General features: G+C 55.1%; 1 long non-coding RNA gene across 1 annotated transcript; it reads left to right on the top strand.

The window, feature by feature from the left end:
- The first annotated feature begins 12,888 nt into the window (after positions 1–12,888).
- Positions 12,889–16,817, top strand: LOC113187487 (uncharacterized). Its single transcript, XR_003301425.2, has 4 exons — positions 12,889–13,647; positions 13,754–13,869; positions 14,139–14,275; positions 16,403–16,817. It is a non-coding gene; the product is annotated as an uncharacterized LOC113187487 (long non-coding RNA).
- The last annotated feature ends 6,357 nt before the right edge of the window (positions 16,818–23,174 follow it).

Genomic DNA, 23,174 nt, shown 5'->3' with positions numbered 1-23,174 from the left:
AGGCCCTTGGCTTAGCGATTGGGGGTCTTTTCCTCTACACAGCTCTTTCCCTTCATCAGCTCCCTCCCAGGTCACTCTCAGGCACATTCATTTCAGTGACTGTCTCGGGTCATAAACACCCTGCACTCCACCAACATCTCCTGGGCACCTCTTCTGAGCCTGAATGTCCCTGCATTCCTGGAGAATGCGTTCTGCAAAGTGGGGAGAGAGTGGGAAAGGCCTGGGAATCCGAGGCTCCCTGGAAGCAAAGGGGAGGGTAACTTGCTTCAGTATCTAGTTCCCAGCTGCTCCAGGCTCTGGGGTTCACAAACTAGTATTTTCCAAAAATATGGGAGATATTCAAAAGGTGGCCAACTCTCATCTTTGCCACATTAGTGACATTACTGTCATCTCCATTCATATTTTATGAAAGGACATTCATTGTTACAGCAAAAATTTTAAGAATAGTAACAGTATATTTCAGATATTCTCCCAGGAAAGAAAACACAGTTGGCAACTTCATAGTTACACACACCCACAGTTTATTGATCTTATTTTCATCGTTTTGTCACAGCCAGTTTTTATAAACTATGGACTAGTAGAACCTGAAGTTTTCTTAGAAAACGATTTTGAACTAAATCAGAATTAACTAAAACTAGTAGGATTTGGAGGTGGTGAGAAAGATTGAAGATTAAGGAATGAAAGTCTCATGGTTACTTTGTTTCCTTAGGAAAACAGCCCCCTATGGTTCAAATTGTTTTGAGAAAGGCCTAGAAAGAAGTCTTGGCAGATGCCAGCCTCAGGACCTTTGCACTTGTTGGTTCCTCTTTGCAGAGTACCTTCTCTCCAAATCTTCACATAGCTGGTTTCTTCTTGTTCAAGGCTCAGCTACAATGTCACTTACCCAAGGACACCTTCCCTGTTACCCAGCTTAGCGAAACCAGCCTTCCCAGTCTTGATGCCATCACCCTGATTTGGCTGTTATGAGTATCTGAAATTACCTGGTGTGTATGTTTGGTAGTTAATATCAGCCTGACCCTTAAGACCTGCATCCCAGGAAAGCAGGCATCTTGTCCGTGAAGTTCACCTTTGCATGCCCAGGGCCCACCATAGTTGGCTGGTGAGTGACTGAACTGTCTACATCGGCACTGTAGCCAGAGTGGACATTCAGAGAGAAGCCATTCTGCCTGCCTGTGAATAATTGGGAGCAGGGTTCTCAGGTGCAGAGCCTGCATCTTTAAGTGTGCTGCCCGCCCACGGCCTTCCTTTAAGCTCCAGGTAGGGGTCAGCCAAGTTAAACTCAGACCTTTCCCAGGTCTGGGCTGAGATGCCCAGGAATGCACAAGAGGACTCTGGTTAAAGCAGAGTATGGAGGCCAGGAGGACACCCCCTCTGGCATTTTCTACAGAGCAGCCATCTTGCTTTCCCATGTGTGTCTGAGATCATTTCTCCACTCTCCAGAGTTCCTGCCACAATCCTTCAACCCCTGCACAGGGGCACGTAGGTGTCAGGGGGAGATGTCAACCCCTGGTGCCCTCTGACTCGGATGCCAGCAAGGGTCTCGAAGAAGCCAGCAGAGCGTGTGGTTTGTGGCATGTGCATGGTGAACAGTGGGCCAGACTGCAGCCCAGCTCTTCATGACAGGTGACTGTGGGAAGGCAGGGCTCCCTGGGCTCAGATCCTGGGTGCAGAGCCTTTCTCCTGGACTCAGTTTCCCCTTCACCACGGCCATGGATTTGGGCAGGCAGATTTTAAGTCGTCATCCCCCCGCCCCCCACCGCCTGCGAACTTTGGAAACAAAATTTTGATGAAGTGACGTTTTGATAAAAGAATATGTCTAAACCCTCCCCTGTCACCAACACTGACAATGCCACTTCCTGTTTTAGGACCTCAACTGCCTTCCAGATACTTTACTGTCACCTGTTCTTAGACCCCAGGGTGGCCACAAGGGAAAGGTGATCCCTGCTTAGTAGGTAGGGGGTCCTGAGGCTCTGGCCAGGTTACCTTGCTCCCCCCAGGCCACACTGCTATGCAGTGGCACTGCCAGATGTCATCCCAGCCCTGTCCTTGCTACTATGCCACACTGCTTCATTCAAGTCCCTCCTGAGTCAACTCTCTGATGATTGGTGGGCAGATAAGAAGCACAACCAGACACCCCCACGGCTTCCCGCAGGACCAACACCTCATTAGGATGCACACTGCTCAGCTCCACTCACAGGCCGTCAGTCAGGGCGGCCAGTGGCTTGGCTTTGTGATCTTCTCTCTTAACCTCCCCAGACCAGTACCATTCCTGGTCTCCCTCCTCTCAGTCACCCTCCTTCCACTTAGATGGCTGAAGAGTCAAGACACAGCCTCACAGTGTGACCTTAAGTAGTTCACTGACCTTCGAGGGTCTTCCTTTCCTAGTATATGGAACGACAGAGGAATAATGGCCCCGTGCTACTGCTCTGTAGGCTAGATTTGGGGCCAAAACAAGTCGTCTGCAGCCTCCACAATGCCATGTAAATGTCAAGTTCATCACTATTCCAAGCTCGTTTCAAGGGCTGATGGCTTTCCCCTCAGTGCCACCCTGATCCATGGAAAACCTAACAATGTTGCCAGCACCTGTCCAAACCAGGGGACAGACGGGCAGCATGGAGGCCGGGCCCCAGCCTTGCCCAGGGTTGAAGCTGGCCTCCACTGTGTCTGCCTGGTGACCTGAGGAAGCTACTTTCCTCATCTGTGAAGTGGCATTATCATGGTACGAGTCCCAGGGGGTAAGGGACACAGTCAATGCCAGCACCCACGACCAGCCTTCCCCAGCTCAGAAGGTGCCCCATCTCCAGATCGTACTCTTCCTGGCCCCCTGCAGTTCCCCACTCCAACCTCGGCACTCTGCGTGCTCCTGGGGCTGCCCCATCCACTCAGAAAGCTCTCAGCTGGATGTGGGGTGGCATCCAAATTGTCTCCACCAACCTGGCCTTTGTCCAAGCTCAGTCCTGCCTCAGGGACTTGCCAGCTTTGCTGTGGCCCTACCCCAGATGATTCCTGGCCTTCTCCACACAGTCCCCAATACTGGGGCTTGAACCTGGGGCTACTCTACCACTGAGCTTCATCTCCAGCCCTTCATATTCGAGACAGGGCCTTCCTAAGTTATTGAGGCTGGCCTTGAATGTGCAATCCTCCTACCTCAGCCTCCTGAGCCTCTGGAATTACAGGCATGCACCACCATGCCCAGCCTCAAACACACATTTCTTGATTCATCCGTCTGGTATATGAAGCGCCTCCCTGTGTTTGGGGAGAACCTCTCCCTTACCCTTGCAAATCTGGATGTGATACAAAACTAGCACTCCTGCATGGAGCTGAAGGCTGGTCACTGGCCACACCCCCCTCCTCACCTCCTGGCCTCAGCCCTGATGACTTACCGACATTAATAACAACCTAAAGCCACTCATGAGGCTTCATCTGCCCTGGTTTGATCTTCCGTGCCCAGATACCTGGCATCTGTTCCTCAGCAAGCAAAGGAGGCGGAAATGATTTTAATCAATCTGGCCAACCATGAGCACAGGCTCCCTGCCACCCATCAAGACACAGGCCTTGAGCAGAGGAGGGTGCTCCACCAGGTGAGACGGAAGGGCCTGGAGCAGGTGAGCGAGAGGTCATCCCCTCCTCTCAGCACTGAGAGCTGCCCCACTGCTGGGCAGTGGGAGGTCCTGGAAAGGCCTGAGAGCAAGTGGTGTTCAGAGAACCAGGTCCCACTGCTCAAAAGCTGGGTGGACCTGGACCCTTTTCACCGACCTCCAGATCTCAGGCCAGACAAGTCCCCATGACTTCCCTTCCAGTGCACAGCACCAGGTGGGGGCCTGGCCATGCAAGGGGACAGCAACTTTGTCCTTTTCCTCCATCCATAGGACACTGGTGTATATGGCTCTCCATACTGCACACAGGGCACCCAGATGCTCCAGACACCCACCTTTTGATAATGGCCTCCATTCGTTACATCCATGAAGACCTTATTTCCAAATTAGGTCACACTCTGAGGTTGGGGATTAGGACTCCAACAGGTCTTTTTTGGAGGGTCATGATTCAACATCTGTGATATTCCTGGCCTTACAAATTGCATGCTCTGTCTCATTTATTCTTCCCTAGAAGGGAGGGACTATTATTATCTTTGTTTCACTGATTAGAGAACTGAGGCTTAGAGAATTGAAGTCATTTTCACAAGGTCACAATTTCAGCTGGTGTAAAATTAAAACAAGAAGTCAACCCCAAATCTAGTTTTCTTCCCCTCCATCCTTCCACCTATTCATTTAACAAGCCTCTTTTGAGCAGTGTAGCAGACACTGTGCTAGACTCTCTGTAAACCTTAGAGAATAAACCAAAATGTCTCCATGGAACTTGGGATCTAAGGATGAGGGCTGACTATAAAATGTAAAAATGCAACCCTGATAATTATGAGAAGAAACAAGTGGCAAATTTAGCCGTGGTACCAATAAAAGCTTCACCGAAGAAGTGATGTTTATGTTGAGACTTGAACAATATGAAGGACCAGCTCTTCATGATCAGGAAGGGTAGGCTGAGGGGAACATATCAGACATGGGAACAGTACAAAGGTCCTGAGGCAGGAAAGGTCATGGTGCACTGAGGAAATGAATGCAATGGGGCATGGCTGGAGAGCTCCCTATGACTTTGGAGAGGCAGGGGCTGGAGGTAACAGGGTCCACATCAAGCCAGTGCTAGTGTACTATAACAAGGAGTTTGGACTTTACTCCTAAAGCTGATGGGAAATGCGAACTGCAGGCAAGTGAGCTGTGGAATAATCCACTTATCTATTCAACAAGTTTGGATGGAACTCCCATGAGGCATCTGGTGCTGCCATCAGTTCACAGCTGAGGAGGTTCTGGCCTGGGGGGTATTTGGGCTCTGGGGTCTCTTGGATGTCCACTTGGCAAGGTTGCTGTTCAGAGTTGTCTCTTCTAAGGGGCCCCGCATTGGGAGGAGGACCTGCAGTTCCGGGTCTGGCTTTCTGGGTGACTCTAGGCCAGTTATGCCCCCTTGGGACTTCTGCCTCCCCGCTTACTAAGGGGGTGCTATGTGCTCCCTCTGAAAGAAGGGGAGAAAGACAAAGATCCCATTTGGTGACCGTTTGTCCTTGACATCTCACAGTATCTTCAGCTCATGTGAAGTTGCAGGTTTACATAAGGCCAGACTCCGGCCAAGACTGTCCAACGCTGGGTGGTCAGTGAGTCTCAGTTTCTTCATCTGTGAAATAGGACTAATATCACACACCTGGAGCAGAGACTGAGTGGCTTCGGGGACGTGCACTGTTGCCAGGGGATGATCCTGCCTCCATGAGCAGGGACTGCTGAGGACTTCCACTTCCCTCCCCTTCCCCCCGAAGCCCCCGTTTTATAGGTGAGAACACGAGGGCTCAGAGATGTGATATGACTTGTTCAAAGTCACTGGCCCAGCAATAGTAGCCAGGTACCCTCTCCCCTTGTGACACTCTTCGACTTTGGACAGCCACGGGTGTCCAGAGCTGGGAGACGTGTCCTCAGGAGTGGTGAGCAACTGTGTCAGTTCCATGCAAGACCCAGTCATCCTCAAGTGCTCCGTGGGCCTACACAGGATGATCTCCAAGGGCCTCCAACCCTGCAGGCTGGCACTCCAGGATGGACGCATACCTTGGGTGTGTTTATGAAGTTTTCCTGGGTAGGAGGCAGGCAGGGTGGCAATCACTCAGAATGCCAAGGATTTACAGCCCTATTTGGGCTATAAAGAATTGCTATAAACAGCTAATGATGCTGTGGTGTTTATAGGGGAAATGGTATAATTGTCATTTATTAAGATGGATATTATATTATATTTACATGCCATAATTATTTCAAAGTCTGATTACAATGCTTAAGTATCTTTGGCAGGATGCTAGCATCTTCCAGAAAGAAGTGACGGTAAATGAGATGACCCCCAGGTAAGCACCTGGCACAGAGCCTGCCCAGAGCAGGAAAGGCAGGCAATGGGGCTTCTCGGAGCCTCTGTGTTCCACAGGCAAAAGCCGGCAGGTGGCTGATCCTAAGAGCGCTAGACCTTGGTGGTGGGAACCCCTGCTGCCCTGCCTCTCCTGCCTTCCACATTCAGCAGCCCCCTCAGGGTCCCTGAGCTTGAACAGGAATTCTGCTCATTCTGGGCCACAGTGGGGTTTGGATGTGTTTTAAGTGTGTCCCCTAGTGGGTTGAAATCTTGGTCCCCAGTGTGGTAATGCTGAGATGTAAACCTTTAAGGGTCAGGGCCTGGTAGAGGTGGTTAGGTCCTGGGGAAGCTGCCCTGGGAAGGAGTTAATAGAGGTCTCCTGTCTCTCTATGGCTTTGAGGCTCTAGGAACCTTATATAACTGAAATCACCCAGTAAGCATCCTTTGCTACTCAAAGTTCATCCGTATTGTAGCAGGCATCTGAATGTCCTTCTTTTTAAAGGCTGACTAATATTCCATTGTATGGATGTTTTTTCCAATTGTTTTATCTGTTCGTCTGTCCAGGCACTGGGGTGCTTCCACTTTTTGGCTATTGGGAATAGCAGCCAAAAACCTGCTATGGTTCAATTCTTTTTAAGTCTTGTTCCTTATTTGCAAAGTAGTGTCCCTGTCCTCACGTTCTTATATGAGTGACTCTGCCTGCCATTTTCTTAACAAGCCCTGGGGGCCTGGAAAGCATCAACACAGCCTGTGTAGGGTGTGCTCGATGTCGACGGACTGCGGGGACTCACGGTCACAGAGTCTTAGGAGTGCCCTCACTAACCCAGTTTACAGAAGCAGAAAGAAACAATGACCTTGCCCAAGGTCGAGCAGCCAGTTGCTGGGAGGACTCAGCAGAAGGATCTGGAAAAGCTGACTCATTTTGGAGCCAGGCTTGTGACCAAGCTGCAGAGAGTCTGTGCCTTGGGTTTGTGGGGAAGGGGCCACCCTGCCGATCAGATCCAGTTGCCCAGGGAGGAGGGTGAGAAGCGGGCCTCGCAGACTTGCAGCTGCTCCTCCGGCCGACTGAAGGCATCCCACCCCGGAAAGGTAGGTGCTCTTCAGTCCCATCTGTTGAGAAACAGAACAACCTACCACGACAACCCGTTTGGGAATTACGTAAAAGCTCCTATTTCACACATCTTTTTTGAAAATGTGCTAGAAAAACACATTCTGTCTAGTTGACATGATCAAGAAGAATATCAAACAATATTCAAAGAGAATCCTCCTCTTAATTTAAGGCAAAAAAAAAAAAAAAAAGCCAACACCCATCACCGTGTTCACTTCCACAGAGGAGTGGAGAGAAGGCTGGCTCCGCGTGGCTGTCAGGGAGAAACTGCTGCTGGTGTCCACGTCTGTCCTGCGGGTGGCTCCACACACAGGTCACGGGGACACTTGGAATTTCTGCCTTGAAACCCTCTGGCCTCATTACCTCCGGGGCTGGCTCATGGCCCACGATTGCTACTAGTTCCAAGGTGGAGGTGCTCTGCGGAGGAGACCTCTCGGGTGCCACTCCCAACTCCAGCCCTGCCTCGGCCAGGTCAGCGTGGGCTGGGTCGCTTGTAGCCGGCACCAGGCCTGGAGAAGTCAGTCAACTGGTACTTTGCCTCCAGGAAACAAGCAAACGAAACTAACTTCTTTTACTCTTGAGAGTGCTGGCAGCTCAGGTACTTATGATTACTGTTGGTTTTCTGTGCAGGGAGAGGTGACAAAGAGCTGGGACTTCTAGTGCCTGCCGACCACTCTTGTTTCTGGAGCGCCCTCTGCTCAGGGATTCGCACCATCGACTCTCCAACCTGAGCAGGGATCCTGCAGGGCCCGTCCCCAAGTTTGTCAGATGAGGAAACGGGGGCTCCAGTGGATGAGGGCAGAGGCAAGTAGGTGGCAGAGGCTGGCTGGAACCTGGCTCTGTCCCTGACTGGCCTGAGAGACCTTCAGAGCAGAGAGGCCCCTGCTGAGACCCCCAGGGGGACACATGCAGGGGGACTCGGAGACCAGGATTGAAGCTGGGGGTATCTTAACCCGAGGACCCTAAAAGCCAACCGTGGGCTAGTATTCAGAGCAAAAGATTGATCATGAGGTGAACTCAGAGAATACGGACCCCCAAAGTCGCGTGCCTCCTAACTCCCAGACCTGGGAATATGTGGACGGCACATGGCAAAAGGGACTTTGTGGTTAACGTCATGGATCTTTTTTTTAGCTGTAGATGGACACATACACCTTTGTTTTATTTATTTATTTCTATGTGTTGCGGAGGGTCCAACCCAGTGCCTCCCATGTGCTAGCTAGGCAAGCGCGCCACCACCGAGCCCCAGCCCCAGCCCAGGGTCATGGACCTTGGGTCAGAGAAGTCATGCCTTCACCTGGTCCTAACCTCGGCTGGCTGGCCACTGCCCCCCAGTCCTGGTCTGCCTGCTTCCCCAGCTGCTGCGTGTCCTAGCCCAACGGGCCCCCGCCTGCAGGAGCACGAGCCGCTGGCCCCTCTTTCCCCATGGGCCGTGTTCAGGAACCTCTGCTGGGCTAACCTCTGCAGCTGGAATGCCCCCCATCTCTGCCACACTCTTCTTTTCTCCGTGTGACTGTGTCCAGCAGCTTCCCGTGCCCACCCCAGGCGGGTAAGAGGCCTCTCTCGCTTGCTTACTGCTACCCCTCTCAGGCCCCCTTCCAGGTGCTGCCCCTGGAAGCATCTGTCCCACCCATCAGGCTGCAAGTCCCTCTGGGTGGGGTTTCTGGGCGTCCAGCCCAGGGCCTGGCACCCAGGGTGGCTTAGGGAAGGACGCTCCTCTGTGGCACCAAGTCATGGGAAAGGCACGCGCTGCTGCCCACAGCCCAGCCGTGGCCTCTCCGCCTAGCTATTTTTATTCCTTACCCCTGCAGAGCAGAGGCCTGTGGGGCAGGTTCTCAGATGGAGCCAGGGAAACCTGCCAGACAGACCGGGGCCACTTGCTGGGGCTGCCCGAGCCAGGCCCGCAGGAGCGGCCCAGGCTCCTCCTCTCCAGCAGCCAGAGAGCTGTCCCTGGAACCCAGGTCTGCCTCACTCTTGCTGTGACCTGGAGCAAGCCACTCCCCTTTCTTCTCCTCCTCTGTCAGGAGGGTGGGGATTGAGCTCTGGTAGCCACTTTGAGGATCAAATGATAAATCACTGAGTCTGATTCTAATTTAAGCTTCAAACAGGTAAAATAACCACATGATTCAAAATTAAAATACAGAAAGGAGTGTTTCCTGAGTGCCAACCCAGCCAGTGACCCTGCAGCATCCGGCCAGCTGTGCTTTGGAACGTTAGCCGGTGCACCGTTCTCCTAGGGAGACAGGTAGGTAGGTGGATAGATTGGCCCACTCAAGGGCACCGAGCACCTACTTGGTGCTACATGCTCTGACCCATAGCTGGAGCTCAGAGGTGGTCATGCTTATGTGACACCTTCAACATCCTCAGCTTCTTATTTCCAGCTTCAACAGCCAGCTGATCATTGAGTGAGCAGCTCATAGACACCGTGCTGTGTTCCTCATAAATGTGTCCCCCATTTTACGGATAAGGAAACTGAGTTTCAGAGAGGCTGACTTGGGCAAAGTCACACAGCTGGCTGGTGGCAGGGTTAGGAGTCAAGGACAGGTTTTGGGCCCCAAAACCTGTTTGGCTTCATTCCTGTGGCTGTTGTGATGACCCAGAAGGCTGCAGCCTGCTCGATATAGTGTCACACATTTGCAATGCCAGCAACTCAGGAAGCTGAGGCAGGAGGATCACAAGGTCAAGACCAGCCTCAGTGACTTAGCAAGACCTTGTCTCAAAATTTAAAAATTAAAATTAAAATAACAGAAAAGGGTGTCCAGAGATATGGCTCAGTGGTAAAGTGCCTCTGGGTTCAATCCCCAAGTACCAAAAAAAAAAAAAAAAAAAGTGGGGGCTTTCTCCAGGATCACTGCTGGGCACCTCCCAGGGTGCAGGCAGGAAAGTCAGGTTGAGCTGTCCCTGTGAGGGCCCCCCACCAATGGACACACAGTAGTGGGGACAGTGAGTGCCCTGCCTCCTACTACCTGAGGGACTGCCCTGTCCAGATATGAGGGCCCCACTCCAGGCAGCTCACCCCACAGAGTTTCCCAATATCCAGAGAGACCAGGGCCTTGTCCTAAGTCACACAGCATGGGAGTGGCAGGCCCAGAACTGGAACGTGGTTATGCCCTGCCCTGCCCTGCCCTCCTAAAGAGCGGCCCACCTGCACCTTGTCAGGGCACCCCAGAGCATCACTGGCCTTCCTGCTCTTGGGACTGGCAGAGACACCCACAGCTTATTCATCTCATGGTCCCATTCATACTACCACTGGCCCACGGCTCTGGGACAAGGCCTAGAACAAGGTTGGACCAGGGCCCAAAAGATCCTTCAACTCCTCTGACACGACATCATTATGACCTGAATCCAGACTCATAAGAACTCATTATGTCTAAATTCTACAACATGTTGTACTCCCTCATGACGAGGAGGCCCTGCTCTAAGAATCAGGAGGGTTCTTTGAATTCAGGTTGTCCCATGTATCAGCTGGGTGACTCCGGGCAAGTTGTTTAACTTCTCTGAGCCTCAGAGCCTCTTCCTCATCTGTAGACTGAGAGTATTAATATCTACCGTCCAGGCCACAGGGAGGGTGAAGTCAGAAACTGCAGGTAGAAGCATCTGGCAGATAAGGATGATGTCACATTAGCCTCACAACCCAAACACACTGGACCCCCTTCCGGGCAGGTGTTGTGCTGGGCTCTCGCTGCTCCCTCTGTGGAAGGCAGCGCCATCTGAGTGGCCACTGCAGCTTGCTCGGAGTTCTCTCACCTCCTCTGCTGCTGCTCATCAGCTGACACAGGAGATGCTTGTGTATCTGCTCCTTTCCATTCTGCAGGGCGGGCAGGGACTTCGTCCCTCTGTACCCTACTCTATCTCCAGCACCTGGAGCTGGCCGGTGAGCTGTCCCCTTGGGAACCAGGTAGGGAGGCATCTTTCGTCCATCTTGTGGACAAAGAAGCAGAGGCTCAAAGAGGAAGGGGCCTTCCCCAGAGCCAGACTGCCTGGACCCGAGGCCTGGCTCCCCGGTCACTCTGTGCATGACCTAAGGCAAGTCCCTTCAGCTCTCGGCCCTCGGTTTCCTTATCTGTGTTAGTAGGAGCTGCCTGGTGGGGTTGTCCTAAGCATTAAATGAGCTTCAACCTGTGACGCACTCTGCGTGGTGCAGATGGCCAGCTCTGCACAACCACAGTGACACCAAGGAGCAGAAGATCCAGAGAGAAGAGGCTCAGCCACCAACATCTGTGACTCCCCCGAGCCCCACTCTGCTCGAGCCTCTCCAGGTGAGCCAGGCTGAGTGGTGGGCTCCCGAGGCAGTTGGGGTGTTGAGGTCTCCATCCTGGGCAGGTCCAGGCTGGGAGCTCTGTTATCAGCACCACCTTCAGTTCCTGGAAGTGGGTGCACCCACAGGGCCCGCGTGCACCCCGTCGCCGTCTGGGTCCACATTGGCTGCAGCAGCTGTGGCCCAGGTTGAGTCCCGGCAGGAACGGCTGCAGCCTGGCAGGAGCTCTGAGGGAGGGGAGTGGGGCACAGGGAGGCAGCCACTACCTGGAGGCTCCTGGCTGCCCAGCCCACCTGGGCAGCCCCCCATCCCAGCTCCCAGAGGGCCCCTCTACCCCATTCTGGAGGGCTGACTCTTGACCAGAGTCAAGGGAACTGATGGCAGTTCTAGGTGCCAGGCTGTGTTTACCATGAGCCAAGGATCTGGTGGGCAGAGAAAAACTGTCCCGTCCATGGTGACTGTTCTCCAGGGCAAGATGGAATTCTGGTTAAGAGCGTGGTTGTAGATTCCCAAGTCCCCTGGAATTGGACCACTTTTGAGAGCCTTGGGATGAGCTTCTGCAAAGCATCTGTGCATATGATCGAAGACCTATCTTTGCCACTTGCCCTGTGGGTGACATTGGGCACCTGAGGACCTCAGTCTCCTCATTTGCGCAGTGGGCATAGCACCAGTTCCTCTTCGCCGTCGAGGTGATAAAGAAGGGGTGTGTGAAGCAGGAAGGGGCAGCCATCTGCCATTCCCCTGGTGTCCCTGGGTGGGCTGCGAGCAGCTCTGCAGGGGCGGGGCTTTCAGGGGCTGCCCGCTGGCCATGATTGGCTCCCTCTGCTCACCAAGGCGAGAAGAACCCAGGAGGCACCGCCCCGACCCCTCCAGTTTCCCCAGCACTGGGCCAGCACCAGTGGGTGGAGGGTCCAGAGCGTGACCGCCAGCGGCAGACCCCTCTTGGGGTCAGGCACTGAGCCAGTGCCCTGGGAGTCAGGGCTGAGCCTGATGCTGCCCCCACGGGGTGACGTTGGGCAGGACGCGCCGTCTCCCTGCGCCTCCTTCTCTCCTCCCAGCCACACCGAGGGCTGAGCCTCCCCTGCTCCAGGAGGTAGCCCCCTTTCTCTCCCAGACTTGAGCTCCGGGGCACAGAATCCCCAGAGCTGACCCTGAGAAGGAGGCCCAGCACCCAGGAAGATGGGGGGTCCTGGTGAGGACACTCAGTCGTGCCAGCCGAGAGACCGGGGGACAGAGGGAAGGATGGCTCCTTCACCCCACTGGTCACCTGACCTGACAAGCTCTGGGCCACAGAAGGAGAAGCCCCACAGGCCCACGGTCACCTTGGGTGGGGGCCATGAGTGGGGACAATGCCCCTGGAGTCCTGAACATGGGCTTTGCCTTTTTTGTCCCTTGTGGTCTATTCCTGCATCCCTATAGAATGAGCAGAGCCGGAGTCCTTGGGGCAGGGGGGAGGGGGCTAGGGCAGGGGAAGGACTCCTGGGAGGGCTGGACAGGGGCCATCTGATGGGGAGGGGAGGAAGGGCCAACGAGGGAGGGAAAGGAGGTCTCAGTGCGAAGTGGGCTGAGAGGGCAAGTGCTGGACAGCTCTCCACTTCCCATGGGCCCCCGGTGCTGTCCCACGCGCCTTCCATTCTGGGCTATGGACACGAGCCCATGCGCACACTCGGCCAGCGGCTCCCAGCTGGATCTGAGCCCAGGCCCTAGGATCCTGCAGCCGGGTGACCTGCTCCTGCCAGGCAGCTAAGGAGCCAGGAAAGAGTGGGCTCTGACTGCACAGGCCAGCTCCCTGCTCTGGGTGAGGAGACTGGCCACCCCAATCTCACTCCGAAGACAGTGACCAAGGCTGTGGAGAAATCACACCAGTGGGGACCTCAGAGAGAGGCAAGAACCCTCTTAGACTGCTGTGCTGTCAGTGTCAGGGGTCTGCTCGGCCAGGGGCCAGCCCCATTTACTCACCCACAGGAATCCAGGTGCTGCTGGGAGGATACTTTGTAGCTGTGGTTAACATCACTGTCTGTTGATAAGCCCAGGAGATTGTGCTTGATGTTGGTGGGCCTCATCTGAGCAGTCGAAGGCCTGAAGAACAATACTGAAGCTTCCCTGAGAAGAGGAGCTTCTGCCTGAGAGGCTCCAGCTTGCAGGCCGCCCTGCAGACAGGCAGCCCTGTGAGCCAGTTCTTCGACATCAGCAGCGCTTCCCTGTAGGAGCCTGCGGGGCACCAGGAGAAAGCTGACATCCAGGCCTCTCCCCCTGATTTCCCTCTCCGCTGGAGTCTGTGATGAGCTAGACGCTGTGCTAGCCCCAGGAATGTAGTGGACTCCTCACCGAGCGTGGGAACAGTGACATTAAGAAGGTAAATGTACACCGTCCATCTCGGTTTGCATGCTCACCGTGTACTGCAGGGTCACCACAATGCATGCAGTTGGCTCACATGGTTAACAAGACCTGCTTGCACACAGCTCGGAGTTCAATGATGTCACACTGGCCACTTGACATTAGCTGTGGTAGGAGCATTTGCAGAATCAGCAATTGGCAGAATCAGCAATCCGGGCTTCCCAGCTGTTACTGTCTGAAGGTGAGGTGTCCCCCAGAAGCTCAGGTGTGAGACAGTTCAAGAAGGTTCAGAGAGAAGTGATTGTGTGGTGAGAGTCTTAACCTAATCAGTGGATTAGTCCCCTGTTGGGATCAACTGGGTGGTGACTGAGGCAGGTGGGGGTGTGGCTGGAGGAGGTGGGCATTGGGGACATGGCTTTGGGAATAGATTTTGTCATGGTGAGAGCTCTCTGCTTCATGGTGGCCACGTCCTGAGCCGCTTCCCTCTGCCACACTCTTCTGCCATGATAGTCTCCTCACCTTGAGCCCTAAGGGATGGAATCTGCTGTCTCCAGACTGAGACCTCTGAAACTGTGAGTGACAAACTTTTCCTCCTCTTTTGGTCCCAGTGTTGACTACAACAGCAGCTGAGGCACACACCATCGGCTGTGAGTGAAAGTACCCAGGGACCCCCTTAGGTGGGGGGTTGGAGGAATCAGGAAGGCTCTCCTGCTAGAGGGGGAGGGAGAAGGGAGTGCAGGTGGCCAAGGAGAGAGGAGGGCCTGTCACTGTCCTCCTAGGGGCTTCTGGGGCAGGGCTGGGGCCAGTGCTGTGTCGTCTCTGGTCTGTGTCCCTTCTCCTCCCGCATGCGCATGAGTCCCTTGACCCCAGGCTCGGCACCGTGGCTCAGCCCGCAGAGGCGAGGGTGAGGGGCAGGCCTTGGGGTCAGCAGGGCACTTTCTCTAAGTCCGGTAGGAAGCCACGGGACACAGGCGTGAGCAGATTGATACTCTAAACTTCACTGAGGCTGCCGCAGGGGAAGCCTGGAGACCCGGGCGCGAGGGGACTGCGGCGACTGGCCGAGACTGGCCGCAGTGGAACAAGCATCCCGTCTGGATTAGAGATACATCCAGAGGTTCAGCTGGAAGGGTGTGCAGATGAGAACGAAGAATGAAGAGTGACACACTTTCCTGGCTAGAAACTGGGGACAATGGTGCACTGACAGAGCCGGGAGGATGCTGGGGACAGTCTAGAGTGGGCATCAAGTTCTGAATAGGGGTAGAAATCTAAATGCATTTTTCTTGGGGCAGATAAAGGGTTAAGCCACCAGGCATCTTTGGGCTAGTGCCGCTGGCTTGGGATCAAGGACAAATATCTCTTTGATCTGCCTTCCTAAGTTCTGACCTCTAACCTTGGGGTTACTTCATAGCTCAGAATAATTGCTGGGGCTCCAGTGATCATGCCTCCATCTCAGGCAGAAAGTAAGAAGAAATGGTTAGAAAGGGCTTTCACCAGCTCTGAACTCTGTTTTGTTTTTGAATGTATGTTTTTGAGGATTAAACCCAGTGCTTCAAGCACACTAGGCAAGTGCTCTAAACCACACCCTGGCCCGTCTCTTAATGATCTTTCAGCAAAGACCCTCTCCAGCTCCCATATCTCATTGGTTGGAATGCAGTCACGTGCCACACCAGGCGGCAAGGGACCCTGTGATGTGTTGTCTTCCGGCAGACCCTTTTCTGCCCAACTGATTTCAGGGGTCACTGGAAGGGACGACAGGAGCCACAGAAGGGCAGTGACCACCACCTGTGCTGCGCTCTCTTCTTGCTATTCTCTCCCTGGCTCACCCTCTCCCGGCCCCTCTGGGAGGCACTCACAGTTGGACCTCGCCCCCACACCCAGCCTCCCCCTGCCTCCACGCCGTGGTCCTTGTATTCTGGCTCCAGACAGTTTCCATTCCTAGTGGAAGTCACATCATGGTGACTCCGTGTCCTGTCCCCTCTGCTGGGTTCTGGCAGTGCTTTCTAGAACAGTGTGTGATCCTGGGGAGAGTTAGGGATATTAGAAAGGCAGCTCTGTTCATGGCTGGGCCGTTGCCACTGCTGTCCTGAGAGGCTCCCCTGTGGTTTTCCTGGGGTTCCGAGAGGTCAGGGTGCACAGTACTGGGCCACCACCTCTGGGAGAGGGGACTGCTGGCCACATGGTCCCAGGAGAGATAGAAGTTAATACAACTTGGCAGCAGATAAAGGAGCCTTCCCTTCCTTCACCCCTCCCTCCCTCCCTCCCTCCCTCCTTCCTTCCTCCCTTCCTTCCTTCCTTTCCTCCTTCCCTCCCTCCCTCCCTCCCTCCCCTCCTTTCTTCCTCCCTTCCTTCCTTCCTCCCTTCCTTCCTTCCTTTCCTCCTTCCCTCCCTCCCTCCCTCCCTCCCCTCCTTTCTTCCTCCCTTCCTTCCTTCCTCCCTCCTCTCCTTCCCTCCTTCCTTCCCCCCTCCTCTCCTTCCCTCCTTCCTTCCTCCCTCCCCTCCTTCCTTCCTTCCTTCCCTCCCCTCCTTCCTCCCTCCCCTCCTTCCTTCCTTCCTCCCTCCCCTCCTTCCTCCCTCCCCTCCTTCCTTCTTCCTTCCCTCCCTCCCTCCCTCCTCCTCCTTCTTTGTGTGTGTGTGTTACACGGGGATTGAACCCAGGCCTTGCGTGTGTGAAGCAAACGCTCCATCACTGAGTTGCATTCCCAGCCCTGGAGAAGTATAAAATGTGATGAGTACCTTTTTATTTTATTTTTAAAAATTGTTTGTTTGTCTTCCAGTACCAGGGAGCCCAGGGGTGCTCTACCACCGAGCTACACCCCCAGACTTTTTTGAGTGAGATGGATCTCACTAAGTTGCTGAAGCTGGCCCTAAACTTGGGATCCTCCTGCTCCAGCTTCTGAGCTGCTGGGGTTACAGGTGTGTGTCACTGCGCCCCACTTTATGTGCACTTTAGGAAGAAAACAGAAAGGGATGCTTTAAAGATTGGCCAAGGACAGGGACAGGATGGGGGGTCCAGGCACGGGCAGAACCCCTTCAAGCCAGCAGCAGCCTTTCTCAGCTCTCTTTGTCCCTTGTTCCCATGTCATGGGTGAGAGGGACCAGTGGCCAAGTACCCTCCTACCAGACACTGTGCTCAGAGATCATTTGCTTTTACAAATGGAAAAAACAAAATGAGGTTCAAATATTAAATAACCTGTGAGCCTGTGGGCTGGCCTTTGTGTTTTTCTGACACTTCATCTTGTCTTCACCTCTTCTGTCCCCCACCCCCCATGTCTTTCTTACTGTGTCTAACTACGCAGGGTGAAATGCACAGAGCTCGAGTGCTTGATGAGTCTCCTGTAAGGTATCCACACCTGTAAGCATGCCCTCGACAAGGGATGGTATCTCAGCCCCCAGGATGTCCCCCACGCCCCTTTCCACCCAGCCCCTCCCCTTTGAGAGCAGCCTGCTGGGAGCTGTCTCCCAGGTCTGGTTTGCCGTGGGTGTCCGGGGGTGCAGGCTGGCTCTCCTTCGCTTTCATTGCAAAATGGAGATCGGATGAGCACTCGAGGAGTGCTGTAGCCAGGGTCCACTGGCCCGGGTGCTGCATCTCTGAATTGCCACCTGTCCTCAATCACGGCCAGCCTCTTGCCTCTGCATGGCACACTGACCCACTTTCTGCCTGCGAAGCCTGCCCTGCCCCATGCTGCTGGGTGCTCCCCCTGCCCGAGCTTTCCTTCACCACCCTCTGCACAGCCAGGATGAAGTGGCTGGTCACATGTCATTTTGCCTTCACCACCTGTGACCCCTCCCCGAAGTGGCTAACTCATGTAGGGGGAATGTGGGTCTCAAGGAAGGCTGTGAGGGGGAAGGGAGTAGGGAGGTCAGGGGACAGCACCAAGGTAGGGTTCACGGGACTGCCTGAGCCCGTGCCTTCTCTGCCAGTGTCCCTTCAGGCCCTGGGGGTGTCCCTGGGGAAGGCGCCTCTGTCTGCACCTTGCAGTGGCTGGAGAGGCGGGATGGTGTGCTCGGGGCTGCTGCCACAGGAGGCGTAGAGACCATAGATGTGACTCCCCACAGCTCTGGAGGCTGGGAGTCCAAGGTCCGGACACGGGCAGGCTCAGCACCTGGGGAGGCCCATTCCTGTTCAAAGATGACGGCTTCTCGCTGGGTCCTCCGGTGGTGGAAGAGGCGTGAGTCTCTCTGGGTCTCTTTCCCACACAGGAAGGCTCTGCTGTCATGGCCCAATCTCCCTCTGAAGGCCTCCCTCCTGAGGCCCTTGCCCGGGGCTTGGGAGTCAACATATGAATTGGGGGACAAGGGCCTTCAGCCTAGAGCAAGTGGACAGACAGCTTGGCCCAGGTCCCAGAGTGCTGGCTTCTCCTGTCTTTTGGTGGCAGCCATCACAAGAGGGGACACTGCCTCTCAATGCAGACTGCACCAGGCATGTCAGGGTCACGTTTCAAAGCCACCACACACATAATTAGATCAACAAACGTCTCAAATTCACTGAGTGTCACCCAACTATCCTAAATCTAGGTGGATGATTTGATATGAAACAGACATTTACATCCAACATTTACATAAATAAATGTAAAAGAGAAGCCGCGCAGGAGACAGCTCCAGGAGCTCTGCTGTCTGCTCCAGGCACGCTGGCCACGGGCCGCAGGTGGTCAGGGAGCCCGGTGCCTCCTGCCCATGCCCACAAGCTCCCACAGCCCCTCTCTCAGGCCCTGAGCTGCTCTATTCAAGACCTGCTGTCCCACCTGGGAGTCGAGTGTGGCTACAGTGCTGCCCCTGCCCTCTCCTCGCTGACCTCCAGGCCGTGGCCTTGGCCCAGCAGTGTCTGAGGTGGCCAGTGCATTCCTGCAGCAGAAAGCTAGACCCGAGGGCCCACGGGAGGCTCCGTCCACCTTACACCCCGCAGTGGGAGGGAAGGAGCACAGAGATACGCGGAACATCAAATGACCACTGGCCTGGGGACAGAGCCGCCTTTGTCCTCCGCCTGCCAGGGGACACCTCCCCTCAGAGGCTGGTGACACCGTGTTCCTTCAGAAGCGGGGGCCACAGATTCAGGCCTGAGGTGATCAGGTTCCCTGTTCTGAAGGGGAACAGGACGGTTGAAGTATGGGAAAGGGGCAAACAGGACGCCCAGGGCCTGGAGTGGACATGTACAGGACCCTGGGCACAGACAGCTGAGCCATCAGCCTGCGGGAGAGGAGAGTGGGTGGGCCACGCCTCCTGGTGTGGCAGGTGAAGACGCCCAGGTCCCGAGAGAGGAGTGGCCTTTCTGAGCTCACACAGCAGCCCAGGCTGCCCACATCTGGGTGGGTCCACTCCGAGGATCCTGCCCGTGTCCAGCTGATGGCCCAGAGCAGGGAGGGAGGCTGGACATGAGCCCTGCCCACACACGAGTGCCATTTCTGTGCCAGTACTCTGGGTTCCTCGCTCGGTCCTAACAGCACCTGACCATGGGTGGAAGTGCTGTCACCAGTTGGGCGGCTGCAGAGAGAGGGTGGGCTGGGCTCACCCACCTGCAGAGCTGGCATGCAGGGCGAGCAGGGATGGCGCTAGGGCCAGGAGGGTGGGGCAGCGCTGGCCTTCAACAGCCTGGCCGGTCGTGACTTGACCTGGGGCGTGGTGGAGCCACCCAGGGTCTTAAGCAGAGGAGTGGGGGTCAGGCTTGGTGTCTGGGGGAGGTTGAAGTGGGAGGATCACGGCGGGCGGCTGCCGCTCAGCTGGGAAGAGGCTGGGATGAGGGCTTCCCCAGCCACAGAGAAGATCACCGCTCCTAGACCTCCTCTTCCAAAGCAGACCAGGGAGGAGAACTAACTGCCCAAGTCCTAGCTTTGGGGACTGTGCTTGAGTGTTCTGAGCCCATCCGTGGTGTCTGTCTGCTGTTGCCTCGCATTCAATCCCTGGTACCGCCCCCCCCAAAAAAAAAAGATCTATATACCTAACTTGGAAGACCAAGACCTCAGTTGTTTTTTTTTTTTGGGGGGGGGGCACTGGGGATTGAACCTAGGGGCGCTTAACCACTGAGTCACATCCCCAGCCCTTTTTATATTTTAGTTTGAGAGAGGGTCTCCCTGAGTTGCTTAGCGCCTTGCTAAATTGCTGATGCTGGCCCTGAACTCATGATCCTCCTGCCTCAGCCTTCTGAGCTGCTGGGATTACAGGTGGGCGCCACTGCACCAGCTAAGACCTCAGTTTTGAAGTGTCAGATAAGGAGACAGGAGGGCAAACCACTCTTTATTTTATCACGTTCTTGGCCAAAGGGGCAAATTACCCTTCTTTTATGGCTTTCCTAATGTACACCTGGGCATCTCCAGCTACCCCCGGGGCCCTGAACAATCTTTTCTCCCAAACCTGAAAGCCACAACACCTACACAAGGGCTGGAGGCCGTGTCGTGACATCTAGGTGGCCTCTTTGGGACATTTTTAGTGAGTGGGAGGGAGCCATGCTACAGAAGTCAGGGTGTGGTGAGGTTAGAGCCCAGAGACTGGGTCTCACCCTGCCAAACCACGTACTCTGTGATCTCCAGAGGTCAAGGCCGCTGGTCTAACCTCTCTGAGCCTCATTCCTTCACTCAGCAGTGCCTGGCGTCTTGCCGGAACCGGGATCCGGGATGAGTCAGACAGGCCCTTCCGTCCAGGCCCTCCTAGCTTCCCGGGAGAGGCAGATGAGGAAAGGCGGCAGGCAGGGTGCTCCCTTCCATCTGGGGAAGGTGGTGTAGCTGGCCGCTGGGCCTTCAGAAGGACTTCCTGGAGGAGGTGAGGCCCAGGAGCCACGTTCCTCTTCTGTTCGTTGGGGTGGTCATAAGAGTTAAAGCTTCTTGTTTCAGAGCTTAATGATATGTTAAACTGTGACTTTGTTACAAAAGTAATACATGCTCATGGTGAGAACTTGAGAAAGTAAGGAATTAAGTAAAAAAGTAAAGCATCTCCTTCCTGCCCATCTCTGGAAGGACTAATTGCTGTCCACAGCCTCCCGTGGCCTTCCAGAAACGACCTGTGTATATGGAAACATGTGGGCAAAGCATTTAAAGCCCAGAGAAGCGGCAGTAGCTCCCACAGATGAGCCTTCAGCAGGGCCAGGCTCCCGGCTGCCCTCGCTCTCCCACTTGACCCTACACCTTGCACTTGAACATGTTTCTAATCCATAAGCAACTCCTCAGGAGGCTGCAGAACAGCCGGGGGTGTCTCAGGAGACATGCACAAAGGCTCCCTGTGCCTCTGTCCCCGGATGCCTAGCACTTCCTGCGCTGCCCCACAGAAGCCTCCCTGGGCTGTGTTTTCAGAGGAGGAAACTGAGGCTGCTCAGTGACAGAGGCAGCTGGGCTCTGGAGCCAGAAGGAGGCCACACTGTCCTTGAGTCCTGGTTTCTGGAAGCAGCAGGATTAAATATAACCCAGGCAGGCGGCAGGCGGGGGTGGATATCTCAGGCTCAACCAGAAAGTGCAGGCCAAAGGGCGGTCCATCCTCGCTGGCTCTGTGAGCAGTCCCTGGGGTTCTGGCTGCGCCAGTGCTCCCTCCCACCCAGGTGCCCATGCAGGGAGAGGCCCAGTCCCCAAATGTGTCATCTGTGTGTGGGTTGGTACCTTTGACCCAGTGACTCCTCTCCTCAAAATTGGGTCATGGTAAAGGTCACAGGCTCTGGCAAGTGGAGAGATCTGTCCTGTGGCCTGCACTTGGCCCCATGGGGAATCGTGGCTCTGTGGTGTCACTCGTTGCCCTTGTGACCCTGAGCCCAGGCAAGTCACTACACCTTTTTTTCATTTTTTAAAAATTGAGGCAAAATCACCCGAAGTGTATAATTTGGTGGCACTTGTACCTTACAATGCTGTGCATACACCACCTCTGTGAGGTTCCAATTCTCTTCTGGAAAGCACGGCCCTGCAGGATGCCCTCGCCCCACCCTCCTGCTCCCAGCCTGGCAGCTGAGCCGTGCTCCTGGGCCCAGCGCTGATCTGCTTTAACTCCTTCCTGACAGAGCTGGGGGTTCGTTCTGTTCCTCTGGATTCTCCTGCTCGGGACGCTCCTTATGAAAGGACTCAAACCCCATGCGGAGTTTGGAGATCGGCCTTTTTACCTGATGTTCTCAGGGCCTCGACTTGGAGCGCTTACCAGAACTTCATTCTCTCTCTGGCCAAGTACCACGGGGTCGCACGGACACCCCGTACTGCTCGCCGTTCGTCTGGACCCACGCGTGGGCCTGCGCCCCCGGAGTCCATGAAGGACTGGGGATTACAAACCCGCAGGCTGTGGAGAGCCCTGGGCCCGTGGCTGGCCGGGGTCCCCGAGCCCCCTGACATTTCCTGTGCTTCCTGTGTGCTGTCCCAAGCACAGGGCTATGTCAACCCTTTGGGGACAGTGCTTCTGGTTCATTCTTGAATTCTGCCCTCGGCTTTATGGGCAGGCACCGGTGAGGTCGGTTCTGCCTACAGAAGACGGAGGCTCAGGGAGGCCAGCTGGGCCTCTGGGAGGAGTGGAAGCCAGGCCAACCCGACCCCAGGCTCCAGTGCCTCCTGGGTCCACAGTGCCAGGATGTCTGAGGAGGTCGTCCCCCCGCCGGGTCCCGGGGACCTCTGCCTGCCTTCCCTGGATTCTCTCCGTCTGGAATTTCTGTAGCTGCTAGGCTTTACCATGGCCACGTTAAGTTTACAGCAGAAAGAAACGGTAAACACCACCCTAGAGGCTCACGCTCAACGAAAAGAGCTGAACGTGAATAAATTCCATGTGTCGCTTTATCTCAACCCTCAGAACCAGTGACCAGAAAAACACCCCGAGGGCTGGGCACCCGTGTGTCCAGAGGGCTATGCCTGGTGTGCTTAAAACTGTGCAGTGAAACTGCGATTAACATGTGAGTTTTCCACTCTTATTTTCATAATGAACACATAGACATCACTTTTATTCAGAAGGAAAGCAACTCTACAGTCAAAAGGTGGACATTTCCGGCTCAGGGCCCAGGGTGTTCCTGCCCGGGGCACAGCTGGGCAGGTGACCCTAACTCCCGACAGGGGGTCTTGTTCGGAAGCTGTCAGATGGATGTTCCTGCACCTGGGGTTGTGCCCAGGGGTTGCTGGCCTGACCCCAGCCCCAGCCCAGGCTCACCAGTCAGGGCGTCCAGCGCAGCCCCTGTGGCAGGGCTATGTCAGCCTGGACCTGTCCACACCCTGCTGTGCTGCCCATCCGGCCTCTTGGCTCTGCATGGGCACTGCCCTCAGCCTGGGGCTCCTCCCTTCCAGCTCCGAGCGCCTCTTATCCTCGTGGTCCTTCAGTGGTCCTGGGGCACAAGCAGAGGGGCATTCAGAACAGCCACAGGCAGGAGGTGCTTGTCCTGCCACCCTGGGGCTTCCACACCCGGGTTTGGGTGGTCCTCCCACCTCCCTGTGAGGCAGGTTTTGCCTGTCTTCATGAGAGCTGTGTTCTTGTGTTCTAGAAGGGGGCCTGATACTTAGAAAGTGCTCAATTAGATGGTCACTGCTACCATCTCTACTCTGGAAATGAGACATCTGAGGCTCAGAGAGGTTAAGCAACTTGTCTAAGTCCACACAGCTAGGAGGAGGC

The sequence above is a fragment of the Urocitellus parryii genome, chromosome 10 (genome assembly GCF_045843805.1).
Source record: "Urocitellus parryii isolate mUroPar1 chromosome 10, mUroPar1.hap1, whole genome shotgun sequence".
Classification (NCBI taxonomy): domain Eukaryota; kingdom Metazoa; phylum Chordata; class Mammalia; order Rodentia; family Sciuridae; genus Urocitellus; species Urocitellus parryii.
Note: the sequence above shows the minus strand (reverse complement) of the source record. Positions and strands in the feature narration are given on the sequence as shown.